Raw genomic sequence first — 16,890 nt, 5'->3', positions numbered from 1 at the left:
GCCCACGAAGAGATTAAATTGAGCATCTTAGTATTATCATTATTCATAGTGCTATGCTAGTGAGCTGTCCTGCGAGAAGGGTGTTCTGAAGGACTACCCCGCGAAACAACATCTTAGTAACCTTATGTTAATGGATGTTGTAAATCATAAATAAAGTTATAAGTTAGAGTCAGTGTTTCAACTCGACTTACCAACCCTGCAACGTATCATGGCAATCTACAAACATAACAGTCTATCGGTGACGATTATTATAGTAATTTTTATCTTATCTGCAGAAGTACGGGACAGCTGTACAGATGTTGTGATGAACCAGGTTTTGGGGTTTTTTACCAGGATGTTCTTCTTCTTTCTGGACCTCGCTTTCCAGATATTTTTCCTTGTAGGATGGCTTGTAGAAGGACACATCTGGATTCATTTCGCATAATGTGTTCGAAGTATTGTAACTTTTGAGATTTGATAGTGGTCAATACCTCTCGGTTCTTCTTCAGTCTTCTGAGGATCTCCTCAGAATTCTTTAAATTTTCTCCACATATCTTAGTGTTCAAGGTTCACGATTTAACACCATAAAATAGAGAAGACGTAGCGTTGCGGCATTATTACTTTTATACCAAGAAGAGGTTGTGGCTCTTGAAGGCCCCGGTTTCAAGGCGACCGGAAGTATTCGGTCGAATATGGATCTAGCTTTTCGATGCACGCCCATCCAGAGCATCAGTATTGGTGGACAAGAAATAGAGCTCGTAAAAAACATAAATATCTATAAACATGAAGAGAAGTATCCATATCTCAAATGTGGTCTCCAGGTAACCAAGTACAAAAACTCGAAGAAGAACCACAAAGTTTTTTATTAAAAGGTCATAAAGGGATGTGTTTCGACTCAGCACGAGCCATCATCAGCTTAAATACAGGAACATATACAACATAGGACTGGCCAGAACATCTGATCTGTTCACAAGATGGTTCCTCCGCATGTAGAAATTCTACACAATTTTACAGTTTAATTGTAACAAAAATGCTAAAAATAGCTTCTTAACACCAATAACGATGAAGTTTGTGTAACTATATTTATCATGTAAACTAGTTGATTCTTCCTCCTTCCTGTTCTGGCCAGTCCTTTGCTGTTTATGTTCCTGTATTTAAGCTGATGATGGCTCGTGACAAGCCGAAACGCATCCTTTTATGACCTTTAAAAAAAAGAATGTGTGTGTACTTTGTACGCACGTAAGAAGATATTCTTCTATTATATAATAGGTAATTTAAACGAAGTACATATACTTACTAATGAAGTAAAAACCTCACATGTAGGTAGGTGGTATATAATTTATTAAAAATTTTTTTCTAAAAATGATCCAAGATGGATAAAATCACAAACGTTTTCGGACCAATCAGTCCATCATCAGGTGGTAGAAACTTCAGATCCAAAGTAGTTGGAACTAGCTACATATTTAGGTCAAAAGACCTTAATGTAATAATAATTATGCCATTTACGCTACAAAAATGTCGACAATAAGTCGATGTCACAAGAAATTAAATTGCAACGGTATTACAAAGTGGTCTTCATCTTGGCCTCAAACTTAGTTTATATATAAACTTATATAAACTTAATTATATATTATATAACTTAGTTTGAGGCCAAGATGAAGACCACTTTGTAATACCGTTGCAATTTAATTTCTTGTGACATCGACTTATTGTCGACATTTTTGTAGCCTAAATGGCATAATTATTATTACATTAAGGTCTTTTGACCTAAATATGTAGCTAGTTCCAACTACTTTGGATCTGAAGTTTCTACCACCTGATGATGGACTGATTGGTCCGAAAACGTTTGTGATTTTATCCATCTTGGATCATTTTTAGAAAAAAATTTTTAATAAATTATATACCACCTACCTACATGTGAGGTTTTTACTTCATTAGTAAGTTTTTATTATGGTATACAGCCAATGAGAGGAATCTTTTCCTTTATATTTTGAAGTACATATACTTAAAAGGTTATTTGTACTTATTTTATTTAAAAATCAAACTAACTTTCTTATTTACCACTTTCAAAAAAGAAGAATATCTTCAAAAATTATATAATAATATACTTACAATCATAAAATCTATAAAAAAAATAAAAAATAATAACTTATTTGCTTGAACCCACTTCACGTCTACCGCGCCGTACTAAAGTTGACGCCATTTCAAACTGCACCAAACTCTCGTATACGTCATGTGGGAATATACACAAACTAATCGTCTACACCATAAATTTATATGAATTTAACAAAATTATTAGTTTGATTTTTGTCGAAATAAAATACAACAAAATATAGAGTAAGAAAACGATATATGAGATGAAGATTTGTAGAAAGTTTGTTCGTAATCAGATTATGTAAATTATAAAGCATTGCCTACTAATAGGTATCTACATTATTTTGTTTACATTTTCCAAATAGATAGGTATTGAAACTATTAGGTATTTCCAACTGAAACATTTAGAATTACGTACCTGCGTCTTTTCAAAACTATTTAAAAAGTCACTATAATTATAAATTTGATTTTATTTCTGTCCACACATCAATAAAAACTAATATTATACAATATTTTTGTTTACCGATAACCTCCATATTGAACAATTATTGACAGATCATTTCAAAATTTCAACACCCAATCAGAGCCCGTATAACAACTAATACTAATAATAATTGGTAGTGGTAATCAGATCGATGAACTGAAGAGATGAACCGGTCTTGGGTGGTTGGCATATGGAGAACTGAGATAATTTTTTAAAAATGAGCTGCTCGCATGCCTGAAGAGAAAAGTATTTGATCAGTTCGGATCAGTGGCGACATACGGAGCAGAAAAACTTACCTTACCTTAACAAAAGCCTTGGCTACCAAACTGAGAATCACACATAGAAGAGTGGAACGATCCATGTTAGGAATAGTGTTGCTAAAAATCGGTCGTGGTCCGCCAAATTTTAGCAAGACCAAGACCAAGACTTACTGTGCAAGACTTAGGCAAGACTAAGCCTGCGAGACTCTTGCGTCTTGCAGTTAGAACTTAAAGTCGTTTTAGGGAGTATATAAGTTCAGCTATATTCTTAGATACACTATGAGAAACAAAAAAATTGTAAAAACAATTTTGAAAATTGGATTTATGCGCATTACGAACAATACCACAAACATGTACTCAGAGGTCATTATTATGATTTAAAAATAAAATATTTTGTAGTCTTTCCCAGCAGCCGGCTTCTTCGCTCTGAAATTAATTGTCCAGGTTTTGAGAATGGTTGTCTTCTAATCATAAAATAACATTCCTGCGTTGCGACGCCTAGAGTAATATCGAATATCGTATACAAACTTTGTAAAAATGTGTCACCTTAGCTAATAGAAAATATACTTAATAAGTATAATATAGGTAATTATTTTTTTTCATTACTAGTTTTCTAGGAATCCAAACACCAGAAATCTTATCAGTATACATATTATAGTAAGACTATCATGTATTGTTTATGCTGAATGTGCTATGAGATCACTAGGCTAAACAAAATTTGCCGAAACAGCGCGGTTATTATTTAAAAGTATCATAAGATAATGATACGAGGCAAAAGTACAGATAATGCCGGATATCGTGTAAACAAAATGCCGAAATAATATTTTAACAATATACACTTCTCCAAGAAATTAACGCACCACGGATCACAAGACCACAAGAAACGGGTCATTTTTAATGTCTCAAATTTCCTAAAGCTGTTGTCCGATTTAAGTGATTTATTTAATATGTTGACTTATTCTTTATAAATATGTATTGCTGTAATAATATTGTTCCTAGATAGGTCCATTATTGTCATTGTATACCGGGTGTACCAATCAAACTGTGGTTTTTCTCACTCTATGGAATATTCTAGCATTATGCTAACTTATTATTCAAGCATGCAATAGCATACTAAAATTAAAACCCAACTATAGCCTCATATTTTCTTAGCATTATGTTTTTTTATTCATTCACTTATATTGGATAATAAAAAAGTTAGGTACTTTTTTAACTAGCCATGTTTTTCATCAATACAGGATGTTTTAAATAAGTATGGCAAACTTTAATGGGTACCTAATTCTGCACAAAAAAGTAATGACAGTTTGCTTCATAAACGTTTACTTTATAAATGCTTCGTTTCCCAAATAGGGGGTGTTGAAATTTTTCTTACAAACTGACGATTTATGTATTGCTATAAAACCGGTTGAGATATGCAAATGAAATTTTGTGGGTTTTAAGAGGTAGTTTTAACTTTAGTTAGTTAGAACATATATGCAGGTATCACTTAGATCGTGGGTTCAAACCCCACCCGGTGTCAGTTGTTTAGATATTTATTAATTTGGCTAGTCTTTACTATGGCTGTGATATTCAAGCTTAAAATGTACCTCTCTGTTACGTTGTTATAAGATATGCAATAGGCTAATGGGCAACTGCGAGACTTGCAAGACTCTTGCTGCAAGACCAAGACCAAAACCGGGAGCGCAATACCACGACCAAGACCAAGACCAGGTGACTGTCTAAGTCTCGCCTTGGTCTTGCATTTGGGTAACACTAGTTAGGAAAACTCTGAAAGACAAAATAAAAAATGAAGAGATCAGGAGAAAAACCAAGGTGACTGACGCTATCGAAAGGCTATGTAGACTAAAATGAAGATGGGCAGGAAACATAGCTAGAATAACAGGTATACGATGGACAAAGAGATTATTTCAATGGAGACCAAGAGAAGGCAAGAGAAGTGTCGGTTGATTGCCTACAGATGGACTGACGATATAAGAAGGCTAAATAAACACTGGATGAGAGCTGGAAGATAGACGGGTTGGAAACACGAGGAGGAGGCCTACGTTTAGCAGTGGATTTTTGAGGCTGGATTATTATGATGACAGAGGAACAACAAATGATGTTGGAACCAGAAATAATCCCCAAACAAGATCTATCAGTGCGCAAACCACTTTGCTTATTGATGTCTGGGAGATGTAATTTTATATTCTTTCTCTCAAACCTCTGATATATTAAATTAAAATTATAAAAACTTTTTTAACATAACACAGACCGAACTTAATACTCAACTTTGCATTCAAAGTGAAAAAGAATAAAATTCTACTACGGACTTCAGCAGTTTTATTATTTTTTTAGATAAAGAGACGATTAGCCAAACAATTACGACACGCCAGAATATGCATGATACAACAAAGGGCAGCAAGATCCAGTGCTTTAAGCCCCAGAAAATTATATTCGGGAGTCTACATTTAAATTGTCTTTTGCGAATGTAACTTTCAGCTAAACGTATTCAGCTACAAAAACATTTCGTCGAGTTACGTTACATGTTTAACGTAACCTTCTATTAATTACTTGTTTGTAGTTTGTAAAATGTATTTAAGCTACTATTTAGCTAGGTTAGTTATGGAATACGAATAGGTAGAAGAGACTGAGCCGTCGGATATAATTAAAAACAATAAATCGAAAAGCATAAGAATAATGTAAAAGCAGAAACACATATTTTGTGTACACGGTCTTTTTGCTGTATATTTTTAGTCGAGGAAATGAAGCTGAAAAAATGGCAAAACCTCGCAATTTTTTCGTCCAACATCGATTTGTACAAAAATTTGGGATTAGGCTCATTACGCCCTCTAGTTCATTTTCTATATTGAGCCGTTGTACGCTTTTGGTTTTGTAAGGGTGAAAACTACCCCTAATTGTAAAAAACTATAAAATAACATTTTAAACTTTAATATCGTCAACATTTGGTTCTTATTAGTTGCATAATTAATGTTTTATGCTTTAACATACTATCATAATATTTCAACCCTTAAAACCGCCCTTGTTGGAGCTATATAAAAAATGTACTTATCCTAAAAGAATAATTTCGACTTGCATCGATTTACATAAAAATTTGGGATTAGGATCATCTCACCCTGTACTTCATATTCTGTATTCATTTTAGGGGTATAAACTACTCCTTATTGTCAAAAATTATATAAAAACATTGTAAACTTTAATATGGGTAAAATTTGGTTTTGATTGATTAAATAATGATTGTTTTATACTTTAGCATATAATATCATAATATTTCAACCCTTAAAAACCACCCTTAATAACATTACAGTTTTGATAAGTAGATATTTTAATAGGTCTATACAGAAAAAAAAAGTAGAATTAAAGAATTACAAAAACATTTATTTACACAAAAATACGAATTTACAAATATGTACAAATACAAATACAAATAGTTTTTTAGTCTTCTTCCAGTATACGAACCGGTTCTGTGGTATTATACATACATTGAAAATTATCCATAAGCGGACTATCCGAATTTTTCGAAAAAAAAATTCGTTTTATAAACATAGCTCCTCCATTTTTGGCGGTGAAAAGTTTTTTCAAAAATGCCTTTGTAGGATTTTTGAAGAGTTATAAGACTGTAAACTAAATTCCGTAAGATCCCTCAGTTTTTAATTAGGGTGGGTTTAAAGGGCTCGAATAAGGGGTGTTTGCTCGTAAATAGAAGTTTTCAAACAGATATATCTCGCTAGATGTTCACTATAATGAAAATCTATGCACAAGGGAATTTTAGTTATTAAAGAAGCTACAATTTAGTAGTCTATAATTTTTTTCGTGTCTCCAGTATTTTCGGAGATATTTTGAAGTAAAAGGTGAAAAATGTAAATTCCAAAAAATGAATTTTTTTTTAAACTCCAATTTTTCTAAAATTAGGCCGTTTAAATAGGTCAAACTTCTTGGGTGTATTGATAATACAAATGTAAAAGGATGTAAAAGGAGTTACGGAAAGGTGAAGACCAATTTTTATTCACGAGGGTAGTTACGGGGTTGTTTGTACTGATTTTTTCATAGAGAAAAGCAGGTACCGACCTTTTTTGATCATAAGTCGCTTAATTTTAAGACTAGAAACTTTTTATTATTTTTTTAAAGGCCTAACTATATACTTGAAAAAAGATTATTCAAGTTTTTGTCGAAAAATGCAAAGTTTTTCCGTTATTTTACTATGAATATTTCAAATTATGAATTTGACGAAAAAGCTAACTTTTAACATGCCGTATCTCGGTTTGTATTGGTCTTAGCGATATTACAGAAAAATAATTTGGTTTGTGTTACTAAAAGATACAATTTTGATATCTACAGTTTATTTGATTAAATGCATATTTTTCGAGGTATTCTCAAAAAACCCTCAAAAAAAAGTCGATTTTTTCATCGAAAAACTGTTACTTTCAAGCGCGAATAACTCGAAAAATATTAGTATTACGAAGAAAATGACTGTAAAAAACGTTTTTTTTTCTTATAATTATTTTTACATCGATTTACATAGTTAAAATGTAATAAAAGATTCCCGCCCCCGAGATGGGGTGGCAACCACCCCCAAGGTTTTAGCGTACAGTGGCATGATATAGAAAATGATCCTTGGCCTATTCCCTATGCCCTACCTTCTGTGAAAATTTCAAGTAAATCCATGCTGGACGAAAAAATTGCGAGCCAAAATGCTTCATTTCCTCGACTATTTAAAGAACCGCTTGGATTGACATGATATTTGGCATACGCATAGCTAACATGTCAAAGAAAAAAGTGATATGGTGCCGATGTGTGCTTTTGCCCTGGGGTGACTTTCACCCCATCTCAGAGCTGAAAAAATATATGTCCAAGATAAGTCCCGAAATGGATAAACTGACTAATTTTAAGCAACTTTTGTTCTATAGAGTTTTTTTCACCAAATCAATATTTTTGAGTTATTTGCACGTGAATATGTTCATTTTTCAACAAAATAACCACGTTTTTTAGAAGGTTTTTTAGACGGAACAAAAAAATGTTCCTAGCGAAACTATAGCCTATAAAAAAGTGAAAAAAACGGTGTATATATTAGGTCTCTATACCTAGCAAAAGCAGATTTATAGCTAATGAAAAATAGGTTCATATTCGAAAAATTCCAAATAGTGTAATTCAATGTGAAATATCCAAATAATGAAGCATTCTTTCTCAACTGTTTTAAAGTGTTTAAAGAAAGCATTATCTCTGTTTTTATAAAAAAAATTTCTAGCATCAAATGTAAGCAAGTTACGCTCAAAATAAAGTTGGTAAAAGAAAATAGATTATGTAGTACGAATAGCAAGAGATAATTCCCCAAATGGAAGAAGATTATTGGGACGACCGAGGAAAAGATAGTCAGACAATGTCAACTGAGGCTAAAAACCGAAGTAAAATAGGCATTGAGCCTATTTATAAAATAGTAAGAAGAAGAATTTTAAATAATAATTACTCAGGCCAACCCTAAATAATAATTCGTAGTACCGAGTTTTATCCCCTACCCAAGTACAGATATTTTCTTAAACACTGCAAATGAAAAACACTCTCTATACTGCCTTCTCTCGAAGTGAACAGACGCGAATCTTTCTCTCTCTCTCTCTCTCTTTCTTTCTTTCTCTATTTCTCTCTCTGATTTTGATTCTCAAAAATAGCACACGTACTGTTCTGCTCTCTCATTGATAACGACTAGCTCAACAAAAACAGTACTGGAAGGCTCTATGAGTCCGCCTCTCGTAATAACCAACACTTTTTTTCCTTGTAAACTACTTTAAAAAGCAAACAGTGACGAGTACGCGTGTATCCGCGAAAGACGGACAGACAAGAGATCCCGGATTTATCCGCTATAAACCACCGCGTGTGAAACCTGGATATGTGACGATTATCGATGCGCGCGTCCTATTAGTAAGCCTTTTTGATAAACTGAATTATGCTATTGTTTGTATAACATTTTATCTCTTCTAATAATTTATTTCAAGCACGTCTATAATACAGTCCTAATAATTGAAATTATCTTAATAATTTCGCTTACTTCCCTTAATTATACAGATTCTTTCATTCATAGGAGATTCTGACCAATATAGAAAGCTACAGAAATAAAAATTAAAGTGATTATTTCATTCATAGGAGATTCTGACCAATAGAAAGGTACAGAAATGCAAATTAAGGTGATAATTTTTGATAATATCCCGTCGTCAAGTATATTACGTCAGATGCCCTTCGTTGCTACGAAAAAATACATTCAGTGACATTAATGACAATTAATGTTTTAAAAATTATAAAAGTGATGAGTTTCAACCGTAAAATATTTTATATCAACTGTGTGTTTAACAGTACTAATTTGTACTTACATAAATAAATTACAATAAAATTTTGGTGTTGAACAGTTTTATTCATGAAATAATCGCAACAAATTGCACTCGATCTCTAAAATTAATTTAGAATTTTTGCTCTCGTGACACTTTGACATAATTTCACTCGCCTTCGGCTCGTGAAATTAAAACTGTCAAAGTGTCACTCGGGAAAAATTTAATAATTTTAGAGCTCTTGTGCACAATTACTACTGATAATTTTTCAAAATATCCCGTCGTCAAGTATATTAGGTCAGATGCCTATAGCGATACGCTTTAATTACTGTTTTTGCTAATTTTATTTTCTTAATTTTTAATAACTTTTCTCAAAACGAAACAACATTAGTAATTTAAAACTCACATGTAATATACAAACCATATGCCAACAAGGGCCGTTGATTTCGAGAAACCAAAATGTATCCCTAAACAGATTGTATAAAATTAATGTGTTTTTCAAGGAAATACTAATGGATTACGATGTCAGATCGCCACACTCTTTATGTCAATTTCTTAAAATACAAAAAGGTTCTCATCTTTTAAAAGGCAGATGCAGTAATTTATGACCATTTCTGGCCATTATCGCAAAACCGCAAAACCAGTTGACATAATAGTTGGTGGTCCGAAAGTCAGTCTCTAGACAGCATGCGAACGATGCAGACACACCCTCGCTCGCGCTAACAAACAACCCTCTTTCGAGATATAAGCAAAACACCGCTTGTTTACCAAAAATAAATAAATATGTTACTGTTCGTTGTTACACTTATTTTTTATTAATTCCGTCAACCACACCACCGAAATATGCCCTTCGTTGCTACGAAAAAATATATTCAGTGACATTAATGACAATTGATGTTTTAAAATTTATAAAAGTGATTACTTTCAACCGTGAAATATTTATAAGAACTGTGTGTTTAATTGTACTAATATGTACTTACATAAATAAATTACAATAAAATTTTGATTTTGAACAGTTTTATTCATGAAATATTCGCAGCAAATTGCACTCGATCTCTAAAATTATTATCGAATTGTTGCCATCGTGACACTTTGACCTAATTTCACTCCCCTTCGGGTCGTGAAATTAAAACTGTCAAAGTGTCACTCGGGAAAAATTCGATAATTTTAGAGCTCTTGGGAAATTACTACTGATAATAACATTGTACAGATATAACTGGTTCTATAACGAATTAAGTAATCAAGTAAACCAAATTTATTATAGATTTTTAGTAAAAAATTTCCACATTTCAAGTTTTTATAATCACCAAACCCTCCTGGTAGTAGGTATATACATTAGTCGATGAAATGATCGATTTTTTAACAATAAAATCAAAATTTATTGTGTATCGTCGAAGAGCAATAATCTTTTAAAATATAAAATATCTCCGGGCGTATTTTTCAGTTATACCCTTTTTTATTGAATAAAAAAGCAAATCGATAATTGGAAGAGCCCCAAAAAGGTGGAACGGCGGAGAATGATAAATTAACTTCAGTCAACATCTTTATTATGTCATGCCACAGGTCCATTTATAATTTTCGATAAAATCAAATCTATATCTATTTACATAATTTATTTTTAATGACGAGTAATTGAAACTGTAGTTATGGCTTCGAATATTTTATTATTATATGGGTTATTTTGTAGGGATCATTTTAGTGGAGTATTAATAAATAAAGAGATGCGTATAGGCTTTTGTATAAATTGTTATTATTTGAGTGGGTTCAGAGCCGGTTTGAGGGATAAACGGTAAACTGTATATGCTGTGATACGTTTTTTAAATGCAATATGGATTTCACGTATTGACATTTATCGTTGGTTAATCGAAGTCTATGGGTAAAAGTGCATATCGTCGTATCCCTGCGAAAAGTCACTAACTGACATTTTGTGTGAAATTTACTTAACTACATCTAGTGGTCTACTACTCAGGGCTAAATTTTGAACAGCTAATAAGAACAGCTGAAGATAGAGAAGAGTTTGCAATTCTAGTAGCCAACCTCCATTGAGGAGACGGCACTTTAAGAAGAAGAAGTGGTCTACTGTGGGCAATTTGTTCATCTGTAGAAGTCACTAACTGCAAAACTGAACGGAACATAGTAATTTAAAATTGGTATTAATCATTATATGACCTGTAACAAAAATATAAAACTGGTAAAATTCACTAACGGAGTTAACGACTTTTTTCAATAAGATCAATATGTTATAATATAATATATTATAGGGAATATTGTATGTTAAAAAATCACTAATGGCAGTTAGTGACTTTTGCCACAATAGTGTTCTCTACAAAACGATAAAACCAAAGTCGCTGATATTGAGTTTGTCAAAGAACATATTAATATGTTTCCTTCAATGGAGTCGCACTACTGTAGGAAAAGTACAAAGAGACACTACTTGGACTCCAAGTTTCTATTCGCAAAATGGAGTCACTCTATACTACATTATGTGGAGAAAAAAATAAAGTTCCAGTGGGTCATTCAGTATACCGAAAAGTTTTTTGTGAATCGTACAATTTGGCAATTTTTGTACCAAAGAAAGACCAGTGCCCTTTGTGTAATAAAGCTCTGAGGCAAAATAGCAGGAGAACTAACAGAAGAGCTGGAACAGCGCTTCAATGAGCATATTCAATGAAAAGAAGCAGCCTATGAGACAAAAACCAATGACAAAATTAGGTCACAAGAAGATGCTACATTTATGTCAGCAACATTTGACATGCAAGCTGTTCTTCAAATACCCTCAGGATATGTATCTTTATTATATTACAGCCGTAAACTTTGTATTTACAATTTATGCATTTCCAATTTTTGCAATTATAAAGTTTAGATATGGGTACACTGGACCTTATGTCAAACTCAGTGTAAGTGGGAAAAGGTCGTCAACCCTATGTTACCGAAATTAAGAAAGCATATCAGCACCCTATTCCGATCAGTTCATTACAAAAAAAAAAAAAGAATTTGTTACAACTTTGCAAGAAAGAAGTAATACCTCAGGAACTTCATGCCTGTTATGCTTCCTTACCAACAGCGAATGTACCGGATTTAACACAGGAACCAGCCGTTGATGAAGAAGACGATGATGAAGAAGCCTTCTCAGAATAACAACTCATTTTAACTTGTTATAACTATAATTAATGTAATAATAACATTGTATTTATTTTTAATAAATCATTACTAGCATATGAGCTCTGTTTAGTATTTGGAAAAAATCACTAACTGCTTTTTTTGCCAAAAATCAGACGTATTACTAACAACTCTCGGATTATACATAGCACTCATTATTCAAAAGATAAAAAAGATCAAGGCAGGTTTTGTTTATATTTGATTCAGAGTTGGACCACCATCTCCATATAGCTATTTCAGCATCCTTATGCCTCATCAGTGAATCTCAGAAGTCTCAACTCTGAAGGAAATGCAAACAATTCTGCCAATTTAAGGCAAACCATCGCGATGCAATGAACCCACCTCTGAGACGCAATTTAGCGACATCTCTCGTATTACGAGGAAAACAACGAAAAGTCCCAGATACAAAGTTTACTACCTTTTAAACAATTAGAATAATTGAAATAAATATATAATAAACAATATTTGAAGTCTAAGACTTTTCGTTAATAAACTGCTTTCTGGCTGCATCCCGTATCTCCGGACTCATTATTCACTTATTGCAGCGTCACTAGAAACAATAAATATGGAGAATATTTTGTCAACGGTTAATTTATAAATTTAAATTATTACTTCAAATTAATGTATCTCGAAAACAGTAAAATGTCAGTAGTGACTTTTCGCAGGGATCCGACGATATCTGTTCAATATGTTCACAAATGGTGTAGAGAATTCAGTGAAGGCCGAACGAAAATTCACGATGAATCTGAAGGCCTTCCACTCCGATTTTCACTGAATTCTCTACACCATTTGCGCACTGGTTGAACAGATATGCACATTTAGCCATAAACCGACGATGAATGTCAATAGCTGAAATCCACTTTTCATTTAAATAACGCATCACAGCATGAATTTTACATCGGCGGTAGTAGCGACCGGGACCTCCATCTTCGAAGGCTGCTAGGCCGACACTGAGAAATGCAACGAGGCAAAAGTAGTGGGGTAAGAGAGAGGGAGAGCTGTTGTGTGTTGTGTAATTGTCACATTTCTCCCAGCATGTCTTTCTCTTTAGCAGCGGCATAGGGAACCTTTTTTTATAAATGACCTCCGTAATTAAAGTAAACTTGCTAGTACAGTTGAGCTTGAAGAAGATCGGAATTAAGATTTAAACGTTGGTAACAAAATAAAGACTTTTCAAATTACTAATATTTGGAAATTTATTATTAAAACAGATACCGATACCTGTTAGTTACCAAATAATTAAGTTTATTTGTAGCAAAAGATTTTTCTATGTATTTGTAGTGTATAGCAATACTATTCCCTTTATTAAAAAGAAATCATGAAATCCTTTATAAGAGGTATATTTGTTAAAATCCCTATGCAGGGCTACATCAAAAAACAAACAGAACTCTTTTACAATCGGTTGACCGATCATCATCAGTGTTTTCTTGAATCTTACATGCTAACCACCAAAGTAAAAAATATTTGGGTAAAAACCCTTTCAAATTAATCCGTCATAGGAACATATAAAAATGATGTGGATTTACACATGGATGTTTAAAATATCCAATGTTTCACACTCGAGGTACCATTAAGCTACATTATAACCAAATTTAATAGTCTAGCTACTCTTTCTGGGTCCCGTTCATGTCACACTTCCATTATAATGTCATAAACCTCTAACACTCAACCCTCTCTCCTATGGTTAACTATGTCATATGACGGTCTGTTTTGTCGAACCCTTAGAGTTCTGGTTGGGTAGCCTGCAGAAACCTTGGGAAACAGTCGCATGAATTCGACTGTATAAGAGCTTGTCTTATACATCCCTTCCAGATTATGAGATATCTCTACATCTCTGTCTCCTCCATTATGATATTTTATCTTCCAATCATTCGAATAAAATCGATAACTTGATATCAACATAAATTGCTTTTCTAAGCCCTAGATGGTCACATAAGAGGGCTTGATAACGTTTATTAAGTTTTCGTTCTAACGTGTAATGTGGTTTGCCTATCTCTTCCATTACAAATATTCTAACTTTTACATTAAGTTCATTTTCATTTTATCAGATTATTTACCATAGTGGGAGCGACTGTTTTTATTGTTAATAATTTAACAAACTTTACAATAAATATCACAAAGCCAACAGGGAAATTTTAACTTTCTGTGGAACTGTCATTTCTGTCATGTCACCATTCAGAATTTCCGCTATCAAAGCCACTTGCTTCCACAAAGCCATGCTGTGAACAAGTCAAATTTAGCTCAATGGTACCTCGAGTGTGAAACATTGGATATTTTAAATATCCATGTGTAAATCCACATCATTTTTATATGTTCCTATGACGGATTAATTTTAAAGGGTTTTTACCCAAATATTTTTTACTTTGGTGGTTAGCATGTAAGATTCAAGAAAACACTGATGATGATCGGTCAACCGATTGAAAACTAGTTCTGTTTGTTTTGTGATGTAGCCCTGCATAGGGATTTTAACAAATATACCTTTTATAAAGCATTTCATGGTTTTTTTTCTAATAAATGGTATACAGGCAATTACAGGAAAAATTTTTTCCTCGTGGATTTCCTTTTTTGTTTCATACTCGTCCTATATTTCAATTCCGTTTCAAGCAATAGTTATTTTTTCTCGTTAATAATATCAATAATAGCGCGGTTTCTGACAGCTCAAGAACGTGCAACCAACCTACTTGATTTAATCCAGGCCGACAGAAGCACTTTAGATTTGAGTAAGCGTTAAATGGACGGGCTCTCGTTGCTTATTGAGCCTGGCGTCGCGACGGTTGTGCGACGCGAGATGCGAATGTATTAGAAATTTTTACAAAAGCGTCCTCATTCGGTTCGAGTCGATTTTTTCTGCTGCTGCGAATAATGACGCTTGTATTGGAGATGTCAATCACGCTTAAGAGTTTGGATGGAGGAATTTTTGTTAAGAGTTCTTTTTTGTATAAGTGGTTTTTTAGCTTAAGGGATTTTGTATATTTTTAGTAAATATATACAGCGGTGGAAATATTATGTAAATATGTTAACCTTAATTTGAACCATTGCTTCTTAATATTCAAATACATATCTAAACTTCTTCTAATACAACATGATGATGATTGTGTGGTATATATCAAGCTTTTGCATTGCTTAATCATCACAATCAAATTACACAGAGTGTTTGGTAAAGAATGGGCCATAGCTTAATCTTAGATTCCTGAGGTTAAAATAGATCGATTTAAGCTAACTTACTTTAGTACGAAAGTGGATAATAACCGAAATACAGGGTGTCAAAGTTAAACATTTATTTTATTTATTCGTGAATATTTCCTAACAGGCATGCGATAATAACACGAAATGTGGCAAGCGGGGTTTTTGGGAGGAAAAATCTAAATTCGCCACCAAAAATGATGTATTACCCAGAGGGCGCCACATACGCCTTTCAGCACTCATTTAATAGGTTCAATTTTTTCTATTACCCAATCTACATACTTTTTGAATCAAAACTTTTATTATGTTAATATTTTTACTTAAAAAAGATATACTACATTTATCTCGCTACACTCAAACGTTCTCGAGATAAACGCATTTTAAATCTGCGAGGCAACATAATTTTTTGCATAATATCATTGTAGTTACACCCGAAAAATAACTTAAAATCATAAAAATGTACAAAAATGTATCGCAAATTTCTTCAAATGGAATTTGCGATGCAATGACAATACAATAAATAAATATGAGACCTGGCACAATTATTACGGTTTCAAGTTTATTTTTCGGGTCTAACTACAATGATATTATGCAAAAAATTATGTTGTATCGCAGATTTAAAATCCGTTTATCTCGAAGACAGTTGAGTTTAGCGATATGAATGTAGTGTACCTTTTTAAGTAAAAATATTAAGATAATAAAAATGTTGATTCAAAAAGTGTGTAGAGTGGGGGACAAAAAATTGAACGTATTAAATGAGCGCTGAAAGACGTATGTGGCGCCATCTGGGTAATACATTATTTTTGGTGGCGATTTTAGATTTCTCATCCCAAAAACCCCGCTTACCACATTTCGTATGTCTTAACTTTTTCTATTTGGGTTTGCTCTATTATTAACCTTTCATTTCCATGTTCTGTTTTTGAGACAATCATAAATTTAGTTTTTTTCTTGTTTATTTTTAGTCCGTATCGAATGCAATAATCGTTAATTCTATTTAGCAATTCTTGTAGCGATTCCAGGGTGTCTGCCATTATAACGGTTTCATCAGCGAATCGTATATTATCTACTATTCTTCCATTTATAGAGATTCCATCACTTAGCTCCGCTATCGCTTCCTGAAATATGTCTTCACTGTACACGTTAAACAGTAGCGGCGACAGGACACAACCCTGTCTTACTCCTCTCTTTATATCAATATTCTCGGATTCTTGTTCTTCTATCTTTATATTGGCCTTCTGATTCCAATACAGATTGATGATAATTCGTAAATCTCGTCTGTCTATATCTCTGTTTTTCAATAGTTCTATAGTTTTTCATGTCGGACCCTGTCGAACGCTTTTTCGAAGTCGATGGTTCATATCTAAGCATCTTTGAGAGAGGACATTAAACGCAAACAATGCCTCTCTTGTTCCAAGTCCTT

This window comes from Diabrotica virgifera, chromosome 9, assembly GCF_917563875.1.
Source record: "Diabrotica virgifera virgifera chromosome 9, PGI_DIABVI_V3a".
Lineage (NCBI taxonomy): Eukaryota > Metazoa > Arthropoda > Insecta > Coleoptera > Chrysomelidae > Diabrotica > Diabrotica virgifera.
Note: the sequence above shows the minus strand (reverse complement) of the source record.